This window comes from Haemaphysalis longicornis, unplaced genomic scaffold (assembly GCF_048455015.1).
Source record: "Haemaphysalis longicornis isolate Haplotype H1 unplaced genomic scaffold, Haemaphysalis longicornis Haplotype H1 scaffold_12, whole genome shotgun sequence".
Classification (NCBI taxonomy): Eukaryota; Metazoa; Arthropoda; class Arachnida; order Ixodida; family Ixodidae; genus Haemaphysalis; species Haemaphysalis longicornis.
The window spans coordinates 8830729-8842397 of NW_027526225.1; positions in this window are offsets into that span (position 1 = coordinate 8830729).

An 11669-nucleotide genomic window follows, 5' to 3' on the forward strand; every position below is an offset into this window, starting at 1 on the left:
TTAGGAACACTGGTATGAGCTAGGTCGACCCCCAGCTCCGGTGTTTTTTTCTACTGAACCTATTTCACACCCTTTAAACACCCTACAAAAACTGGGGTGTTGCAGTCGGTCAACACCCTTTTTGCCCCGCAAAAAGGGTGTAAAGGTACAAATTATGGTGTTGGAACCGAAGAAACGGCGTAATGGTTTCGCAACGCCTTCATTCCACTTATATAACTTTTTAAAGCTGTAAGGGTGTAAAAAAGTTTAGTGTGTTGTACCCAAGTATAGCTTCCTTTTGTGTGCGTGTGTGTTTCTGGAAAGCAATATTTTGTTTTACATTTTTGAAAACATCCATGGTGTCATTTCTTTGCGATTCCCCTCCGCGGGTCACGCGCTCTCCCGCCAAAACCACCCGTCCTCACAACTAGGAATGCGACCCTAACGCATCATCATCAACATAACCAGTGAGCAACTATCTGCACGTTGAGGTTCTCAAGCTCCTGAACCTTGATGAGCTATGTATCAGGCGTTCCAGGCGTGACCTGATTTTTCTTTTCAAGTGCATTCATTCTAAGTTTGACTGCCCTTGCCTTGTGAGCTCTGTTCTCCTGCGAGTGCCAAGCAGGCCACTGCGGCCGCATGGCTGCTTTCATGTTGACAAAATTCTGAGCTTGGTACCAGCTAACCGATGCCAACATGCCTTTAACTGTCTTTTTTTATCTGCCATTGACATTTTTTGCAACGACATGGTTCTTTTTAAACGCTCTTTGAAAAATGTTCCATCTTGAATGCACATGTTCTATAGCGCGGTCGCACATGCACTTCTCCCTCTGTTCTTCTGTGTCGGAGCGAAGAGAATCATCACGATTGTGCTTGTATTTGTCGTTTAGTGTACACACAATCTTCGTGCTCTTGTTGCTCAGAAAATGTCTCTGTCTCTTTGATAACTCTCCTTTTTTGTGTATATATACCCATATAATTGTACTGTTACTTCCCTTTTCATATTCTGTCTTTTGTATGCCTTATATGTCTGTATTCTATGCATCACCCGAGAAGGCCATTGCGCTGTTGGTGAGCATTTCAAATAAATAAATAAATAAATAAATAAATAAATAAATAAATATATTCATCATTTTTATCATCGCCCATAATCCTTATTGCCGTCGTCTTCGTCATCCTTATCATCACCCACGCATGCTCTGGGCAAGGACAGGGTGGTTATTGGGTGGCGAAGTGCACCCGTCGCGACAACTTCACCTCAGGGCGTCTGTTCTCCGTCATCAACCATGTAGTCCTCAGGTCATGCGGCTGCCGCGTTGCCTGCGAGCTTCGAGTGAGTGTGGTTGTTACGGCTCTGTTCTTTTAGGGGCGAAGCATCTTAGGACCTCGCTCTGTCCGGGGCTTGGCGTCCGGGTACACAGTGTTGCGCATGCGCGAGAAGCATTGGATTGAATTGGATTTTGATTGGATTGAATTGGATGGGATTAACTTGAATTGTACCGTATTGGATTAGATTGGATTGAAATTTTAAATGCAGAGCATTTCAGTAACTCACGATGTCACCCGCGTTGGCGTCCGTAGTCCGCGTCCGCATCGCTCCCCCTGCACTATATAAAAAAATAATACTTGCCGGCGCCAGGTTTCGATCCTACGACTCTGCGGGCGGAACACAAGGTGCACGGCACTATACCAACTGAGCCACGAAGCCGAAACAGAACGGAAGGTTACGAACGTGCCTTATATCCTTGACTCATTCAAACTACGTCAAGAAGCTGCTGATACAACTCATTCACTACCACCAACTCCCCAAATACTAAATTTACGATAGTAAACTCAAAATGTGGCCGTGCAACGCCGGCACGTGCGGGCAGAAAAGCACAAAGAGAACGGAACTCCCGCTGGCGCAGTTTCAGGCAGGGGGCGCGCGAGCACTGCGCAGGCGGGAAATTTGAATCGCATGGGGTGGTAGCAGTAAGCCGATAACGGTGCTACAGCCCATTATGGCGAACCACTGCTCTGCACTTCCGACAGCTTTCACATTGAGTGGAACGGCTTTAATTTTTTGTATACTGTACACACGCGTTGTCACTCACTTGCATGCGCGAGTGGTCAATGCCACGGGTAATTTACGGTAAGAACGATCCCCAGTGCTTCGCCCACTCGTCATGATTCACTTCGTGGAGATGCGGGAATTTTTTGCATTCGTTGAGCCACGCTGCAACGGCGGTGGGGTTTAGGTTAAGGAGTTAGGTCTCTCTTTGTTGCGACTCTAACTATATCGGGAGAAAACGTAACGGTAGACTACATTAGGGTTACTGCAGTATTGGAACCTGTGTTGTTGCATTTGTTAAGTCGCATCAGAAAAAAAAAAACTGCAGAGATTCAGGGAATTGCGTAGTAATGCGTAATATTATTACGCTGCTTGTCTGTGTTTTTTACAGCCACATTTGGGAATGCGTAGACAAATACGTTGGATTATTTTATTGATTTTAGGTTCTGTTTTGTTCCTTTTCGCGAGCGATGTAATTTATTTTAACATGTTGTTCCGCGAGTGTCTCGTCTGTCCCCGCCCTCGTCTTCTTTGCGTAAGCCCCGCATTCAGGACGTACTTTACACCATTATAGCAATTAAGTGCCTTTAATTCACCAATTACGTATTTTTCAGCAGATGCATAGTGCAGTGCAGAGCTTCGCTTTCGCAATTTTTATTGTTAGCGCCTTTCTTTCTCGTGGCTTTTATATTAATCTATTTTTCGAGGAAATGTATTACAGAATATTTTTGATTTCATGAGTTCAGTTTCGTAAAATTTTTACATTTATCATTGTTTGCATTTTTTATTTCAAAATTTGGGTTGACCAAGTATTTCTATTTGCAGTACTATTGAAATAAATTATGACATATATGCATTTCTTTGGAAATGCGGGGCGTTGCACGGTTGGCTCATTTTCGCTATTTTTATTTGTATTTCCAGAGTTTTTTTCCCGGGAATTTTTAGTACAGTCTTTGTTTTTGGGAGGATATGTTTATGTTATGTCATGGGAGGATAATGCATGGCGTTGCATGGTTGGCTCGTTTTCGCTATTTTTATTTGTATTTCCAAAGTTTTTTTCCGGGCATTATTAGTTTCGTCTTTATTTTTGAGAGGATATGCTTGAGATTGATCTTATTTTTCGCCAGTTATTTTTGTAACGTCTTCTTTTTTTATTTTCGGTATTTCTATTTTTTTCAAGATCTCGTTCCACCAACAACCTCTATGTATGGTATTATAATGATTACATTAGTTATTTCTGCCAAGCATGCCCTCTTGTGTGAATTCAGGGCTTCACAGGGTCCTGGCTGTGGGGGTGTAAAGAATGCTGCGCATTAAAATTAAGGAATCCTGACGCGGAAATGAACGTGATGCGAAGCTTCATTACTCGATGTTTGGAAATTCATCTCACAAAGAGTTTTTAACTATTTCCTTACGCCGAGAAACGAGACTCGACTCCCTGCTTTGCCTACGTTTTGGCAAAGCCACGAGAAATTGTTCCGACTTCGGCCTGCGGTAGAGGCCCGGTAGGTGACGCCGGCTCAAACACGCAGAGCGATTGCGGCTGATACAACTTTCATCATAAGAAGGGCTTGCGTTCGGGCTAGTTGGTGTTCCATAACTACTTCTTAAGCGCCAAAAACTACAGGGACATAGAATGAGACAGGGACACGCGCTATCATAAGTCGTGTCACTCCGTCCCGTCCTTATTCATACCCAGCTTTCCCGCTCAATATTCTAACCTCGCAGGAACCTAGGAAAATTACTTCAGGAAAGTGATATTTGGCACAAAGCAAGACTTCAACGGGAAGATAGAAACACTAGAAGAACTTTTCAGGACTCTGAATAGTTTATGTGTAATTCGCGATCAGATTTTACTCCCCATGCATTACTATGGGATAGTTTCCATGGCTCAGGAACCTAGCCGCAAAACGTGCAAGACTTGAAACTGTGCGCAAAGCAAGTTTTCACCCCCAATATTAGCAGCGCGAAAGAACTTTACATTACGCTAAATAACTACAGATTAATCGCTGTTGAACGGACTGCCATGAGCGGGAAAGCTGCACATGATGCCTGTTCCTCTAGGGAACTCAAGGGGACAGCCTGTTTAATTTTAGGTGCGAAGCACCTTAGGGCCTCACTTTGTCCGTGCCTTGGCGTCCGTGTACACAGTGTTGCGCATGCGCAAGGAGCATTGGATGGGATTGGATTTGGATTGGATTAGATTTGAATTGAATTTGGATTGGATTGGATTGGATTGGATTGCCGTTGCATATACTGTACACACGCGCTGTCACTCGTTTAGATGCGCGAGTGGGCAATGCCACGGGTGATTTACGGTAAGAGCGATCCCCAGTGCTTCGCCCACTCGTCATGATTCACTTCGTAAAGATGCGTGAGTTTTTTTGAGGTGTCCAGGACGGCGTTGAGGATTCCGCGGAACTCTGCTACCATTCGCGTAGAGTTCCGTGCGCATACGACACATCTTCTGAGCTCGTCGAAGCTCGTCTCAAACAGTACGTCCGCCTTGCACCCACCACAGCAGGTCAATATCTCCTCAGGCAGCTTTCACTCAGCTACCCTTTGTCTACGGAGTCCTCTTTTCCCGTCCCTAGCAATATCCATGACCTATTTATTGCCCGCCCCATCCACCGTAACATGCACCCGACACACAATCAAGCCCACCGGGAGCAGCGTGCACGGGCCCTTAGAAAGCAATACTCCAGAAATACGGCGGCCGTTCATGTTGACGCGGCTAGCTGCAGGTACCATGACGCCTACGCGGTCGCAATCATGAGCCCCTTGACCCCCCTCTCCCTTCGCACTTCTTTCCCCGCAACTGCTGAGGAAGCCGTCATTACTTTTAGGGGCGAAGAGACTCAGGACCTCGCTCTGTTCGGGGCTTGGCGTCCGTGTGCGGAGTGTTTCGCATGCGCGAAGAGCATTGGATTGGATTAAATTGGATTGTATCAGATTAAATTGGATTGGATTGAAATTGTATATACTGTACACACGCGTTGTCACTCATTTACATGCGCGAGTGGACAATGCAACGGCTGATTTACCGTGAGAACGATCCCCAGTGCTTCGCCCACTCGTCATGATTCACTTCGTGGAGACGCGTGAATTTTTGTCTTTAACACTTCAGCTTTCCCCAGGGGTCGGCAACCTTTTGAGGCGGAGGGCAGAGTTGCATAAAGCCGACACGACGGGGGCCGGGAGGCAAATCGAAAAAGAAAAAGGGGGGGGGGGGGGGGGTTGGACATCTGCAAAGAAAGGAAATGAACACATTATCTGGTAAGTGTGAAGACGGCATACAATGACAACTAGAGGCGATCTTTGTTGCTGTCGAACCGCTTGAAGTCAAAACCGCCATGTCGGCCTTTCATATAGGAAGTGACAACGAAAGGGGGGTTCTGACGTCGTGCCGATTTCGTTTACCGCTGGTGCAGCTCCACGGCGCTCCTATGTGTCTGGGCCACAGCTCCCGCGTTCCATTTACTTCTAACGGCGCCTGTACATCAGTAGCGGTCCCAGAGATTGGTTTTGGGGGGAGGGGGGACGAATTTCGATACCAAGAAAAAACAGTATTGTCCACAAACGTATAGCATTTTAGTTCAACAATATTTAACCGTTTACAGATGAATTATGAACACTTCACTAATTCATGTATGCTCCCACATAAACAACTGTACAAAGGCCTAAATTTTATATGAACGTATGAAAATGTATTCCTTCTACCATTGTTTCTACCATCAACCATTGTTTATACATGCGGAGAGAAAATTAAACTTTTTGGCCCCTTCATGCACCAGTACTGCGGAGAAGGTGATAACCATGCCGGCGTGTGCGCGCATGCGGTGTAACCCGCTTGCGCACAAATCACTTAGCGACACAGTAGTTCTTGGCACCAGGCGGTGCAACGGCTGGCTCGATCCCGCAGCTCTGACGGTCGCAAGACGTTTGCGACACGCACAAGTGAGCTTCAACCTCGCACGAGTGGGATGCTTAAAAAAATAAGATGAGGACCTCTTTGGGAGGGGGGGGGGGGAGAGGCGATCGCCCCATTCGCCCCCCCCCCCCCCCCCCCCCTCCCATTGGGACCGCCACTGCGGTACTATCTTGATCACAGTTAAGGTGAACACGGGAGCGCGTGTCATTCCGTGCGCGGGAGCCGCCTGTCGGCGTTCCGGGTAACTTCGCACGCATGCTCAGTTCGTTTGCAACGAGGCTATGCGATGCGCGTGCGAAGTTACCCAGAACGCCGACAGGCGGCTCCCGCGCACGGATACATTGTAATGAACGTTCCATATTGGGCCTTCCTGAGCTTGTGGTCACCGCATGCAGATGGAGCCCCTGCACGGATTCGTGAACGCACCACTAACAGCGGGACTGGCCTGTGGGTGTTTCAACCCACAGCGGCAAAGGGCGGAGATGCGGTGCCTGCGGGCGATGGCTCACACCTCCGGTGGCGACGATTCTTGGTGGTCGACTCCATCTGACCGTGCGTCGTCCAGGAAGCCTCGCAAACCGGTGGCGTTGGTGCTTTCACCACGTTTTGTCCTTCTGGAGGGGACCAAGGGGTGCTTCGTGCATCGTTGCTTGAAGTAACCGGATTCGTTGGGGCTTAGTTTTTGCTGTATGCTCTGGGCTTGAATGCCAGTTCCAACTAATACAGCTCGGCCCGGTTCTTATTGACACATCATAGCAATATTGTCAACCAGGTTTCTAAAATTTTGAAGACACATTCTAAATCACCATTACGCATGCACTTCGCTGAAAGCGTCCGTTACGCGTTGGGAATGGTTATGGCATTTGGAAATCGTCGATAACAGAAAAGGGGTTCTTTTTTGGGGAAATGCATGCTTCAGGGTCTTTCATTCTATGCCATTTAGCTGCACGTAATACAGTATGGCTACACTATGTCCCAGACGCACTTGCAGCGACATCTGTCTTTGGATTTGGATTGTCTTTTGGAGTCTTTCAGGTTCCTTCGTTACGTGTCGTTTGTGCTTAGTGGTGTCGCGGCTAGAACACGCAGAAGCGGATAACTCAGCGTTAGCTAAGCGGGTTGCAGGACTAGAGGTAGCGCTAAGTAACGAACACGACGAGTGCAGTGCCGTTGAGGGAAATTTGGAAGCAGCTGAGAGGAAGCTAGAAAGGAGCGTCATTTCGCCAGCAAATGACGAACATCTCGGCTCGTGCTACAGAGCACAGGCATACACCGAGGTGACGCACGGTACGGAAGATACGAAAGGCGACAGCTACTCCCACGTGCTGCAAGATAGGCGAGCAAAACCAGTCGATAAGTACCAGTAAAGAGCACCAGTGTACCAGTAAAGGGTACCAGTAAAGAGCAGCATGTAGCAGATAGCGTGGTAATCATATCGGGAGATTCTAACATGAAGAGGAGCGGCGCTGCCGTAGTGTAAAGGGTAGAAGGGGATAGCGTGTGATGGTCGGCTGTTTCCCCGGTCAAACGATGCAGACAGTGATGACACAAGCGAAGGGGCAGCTACCTTGTCGAGAAAAGCTACAAAGCTTGTGGTGATTGCCTTAACGATATTCTCAAGGGTGAGGAGGCATAACTTGGCCACGACATAGCGAAAGGGGTAAACGACTTGCGGGCAACGGCCCCAAATGTGCTCATTGCAGTCTGCACCATGCCGGAGGTGACAAAGCAGGGCGTACACACCGAACGGGCAGTGCACGCTGCAAACAGCGAGATTGAGAGGCGCGGAAGGGAACTTGGGTTTGAAGTGATAGACGTAAACAGGGTAGTGGGCAGCATTGGACATAGGCAAGCTTTAGAGTGGGACGGGATTCACTTCAGCCCCAGGCTAGGAAACAAGGTGGGGTGGTGCTTAGGTGGGAGAGCGGTAGCTTTTTTAGGGGGCCCCGCGCAGCTAAGGCAAACTAGGAGACAAATGGGAGGCGATGTATGTAGGCACTCAACGCTTCGAGGCAGACAGGGCCAGAGCTAACCGGAGAACCTACAGACATAGCTGAGAACGCAGAAAAAGGTGATTTAAGTGGAAGCAATAGAGGTAACACTTTCGTAAAAGTCAGAAATAAACCCCGTAATTGAAAAGCTAAAGGGAAAAACGAATGCAATAAATATTTATTCAGCTACATAAATATGCAGGGCGGCCACGAACCTGATAAGTAGGCGGAAATCCAAAGCCAACTTGAGCAGGAAGAAATAAACGTGTACGTCTTAGCCGAGACTCCAACCTTCGAGACGTAGAAGCCCCACCTGTCATAGAAAATTGCCTGAGAAGGATGCAACAGGACCGCACGAATAAAGAAAGGGGGAGGCGTTGGCGTGCTTATTAAACAAGGGACCGACTGGTAAAGAGTGCATGAAGACTGAAAAGAGCACCTACAGGTTAAAGGCACAATAGCGGGGGAAAATACATGGTCAGGAGTTGTGCGCCTGTGGACCGGCACTGGAGTTAGGGAGGAAAGTGAGGGAATGGTAAACTGTCTTGGAAGGGATATAAGCTCGTTTAAAGATTCAGGTGAAATAATCTTAGTTGGAGATATTAATGCCCACATAGAAGATTTGGATGTATACACCGATCATAATGGTTCTCTAGTGATAGAACTATGTTAGAAAAATTGGCAAGCAACAGTAAATCGGCTAGTAAATAGTGATAAAGTGTGACGGACAAATAATGTGGGAAAGTGGTAACAGGCAGTCCAGCATAGAATACAGTCTCCGAGACAGTATACGAAAGGTTGCGGGAAATGAGAATAGGTGAAAACGGAAAAGACAGCTTAGGAAGCGACCACAAGCGGCTTAGCTTGCACTTCGTAGGCACAACCTGTACAAATTTAGAAATCGGTACGACCGGAGGAACTAATGTGAACAATGAACAGATTAAGATCACCGCTGATATAATGGAAGACGAAATCAATAAGTACCCAGACAAAAATTGCGATTACGACGAAATGATCGCGTTCATAAAGCAGAGATGGATGAAGCCGAGAAACGAAACCGATGGAAAGGGAAGAAAAAGCAGAGAAGCTTGTGGAATACGCAAGTAAAAGAGGCTATTCACCAGCTGAAAAAGGCGTCGAGAGAACATAGAGAGGCAAAGAAAACTGGTATGGAACCGGAGGTAGTGAAGGAAAAATGGGATAGCAACCGAAAAAATAAAACTACAAGTGCAGACAATGGTGCAACCAAAGATAAAACAAAAAAAGTGAGCAATGGCTGGCCGAAATACGGAAGAAGGACAAAAGGGCATCCAAGAAGTTTTGGAGCCATGTAAAATTACTAAGCTAAAAAAAATATCCATCACAAAATTCTTGATTGATGAGGGGAGGAAACATTTAGAAGGAGAACAGGCGTTGGCGCATATAAAAGCAGACAGGGGAACGATGCCTAGGACAGCTACCACCTGAGCAGAAAAAAAAGTATTTTTGTGCCTGCCCTCAGAGCAGCCCTTGTTTATAAAACAGCGATATATTAGTTTTTTCTTTGTAAGATGACACGTCATCACCACGTTTCAAATCGGATACCACGGTCAACCAATCAATTAAAAATAAAAAGGTCAATCAATCAATCAATCAATCAATCAATCAATCAATCAATCAATCAATCAATCAATCAATCGAAAGGCGACTAGCGCAAACTAGTACCACTCCATGCAGATAGATCTACAATGCTGCCAACCTACCCCAATGTTCACCCTTTCATAGTTTGCCTTTCCCCTCCTCGAATCGCCGCAGATCTTGAGCTTCCCAAAGGCTCCCATCTGTTCGCACAAGCGTTTTAGTAGCCAACACAGTTTTAGCTTGAGTACGAACCAGTAGAGAAGGGAACCCTCTATTAGCACCCACACACTGTTCATGTGGTTTAGTAATCTACAGCACTGTCAAACAATTGTTGCTTCAGTCGAACAGGTATAATTCTTTGTGCTTTGCCCTACGAAACCATTTTCTCCCACTTTCTGCGCGTTTATAATTGCAGAAATGTCGTAATTTAACATCATGGTGCGCTTTCAAAACCCTATTGTGGGGCCGTGCTAGGAAGCTATGTCCTGCTTTTTCTCAAAGAATTCCCAGTCAACATGTCATCTCTTTAACTCGACAGAACAATTACCTCCCTGAAACGTTCCGCATATAAGAAATTACGGGAATACAAAATGTTTACCTTTGCTGACACACACCGCCGGAAGAAAACCAAGGATATGTGTCCGCAACGCAGGTATTACGCGTTGAATTTTGTCGCCGGTTTTATCTCTCCACAACCACCAGAAACGCCCAATCATGGTGTGCAGGAATTCCGCATCTACGGGGTATACGGGACACATATGGTTCCGTATTTTGCACTTAAAGCGGAAACGCGAGAACTGTGTCATACGTTTCTATTCTGACAAATGATTTTAATATTTCGTTTTTGGAACGATTCTGTACATTAGTAACGCCTGTGTGTCTAATACTCCGTATAAATTCCGTATTCCCATCATTCCGTATATACGGACGTTCACTGAGGAAACGGTGCTAAATTAGCCCGAGCCTTAATTTTCTAAACGCGCCAGTATAACGCAAAAGCGCGCGCTAAAGACTGCGTGTAATAAACTTAGTGTGCACAGAGACCTATCTCCACGTCTGACATTAATGCGTCTTGTCTTTCATTTGCAGGCATACGCTTCTCAGGAGTGCTTCATCCCATCGGACGACTCTCACACACTCCCACTTCGCGTGTCGTTTGTTTGGGAAAAACACACTATGCTTGCATTTCAAATGACTTGAAATGCACACGCAATACACACCGTTGCGGTGGCGCAAACCGATGTTGCATTCATTTCGTTATGTGTTCATTTTGTTATGTACTGGCCTGTCGCTTTATCTGCATGTTGGAAGCATGTTGTAGGTGTCGTGCATTCGTTGGCGCAAACTGATGTCGCATTCATCTTGTTATGTATTCATTTCCTGATGCTCTGGTCTGCTGCTTTACCCGACTGCCTGAAATGTGGTGTGGGTGTTATACATTCTAGTAACGTTAATAGTCACATGAATTTTATTGACTGCAGCAACAGGTAAGCATTCATGTTGTTTTATTTTACCGACTTTAACACCAGTTCCTCGTACTTCGCGCGCACACATGCACACAGACATGATGGCGCGCGCACACAAATACACCCACGCAAACACACATGCGCGCGCGTGTGTGCGGTTTCAACAGCGGAGCTGCTGTGGTCGAGCTTTTACGTCTGTCTGCTGAAAGGGATGCGTCACGCAGGGGTAGGAGCCGGTTCCGAGACTCGCAGGTCACCTCCCAGAAACCGGATCCCAGACCCGCCGATAGAGGGCGCAGTGGTCTCGCAGGGGCTGGTTCCTCTCTCTACCGCAAGGGGAGGGAGAGTGGAGGGAGCCTACCACCACTGACGTTTAGCTTCCAATTTCTTTTCACGAACCGCAGAATTTTCGCGACGACAGCGCTGCCGTTCTTGGGAGAGCACCCGTTGACGTGCGAGCCTACGCAAGAGGACCACAGCTGGGCTGTTTTTCAACAGATTTCACTCTGGATGGAACTGGGTTTCATTTATTTTTGCTTAAAGAGCAATGGAGAGAAAACACATTGCCTCGTTAAAATCATACTAACACCGCTTTAACGTAAACTTCGCTCAAATAAGCTACATAATTA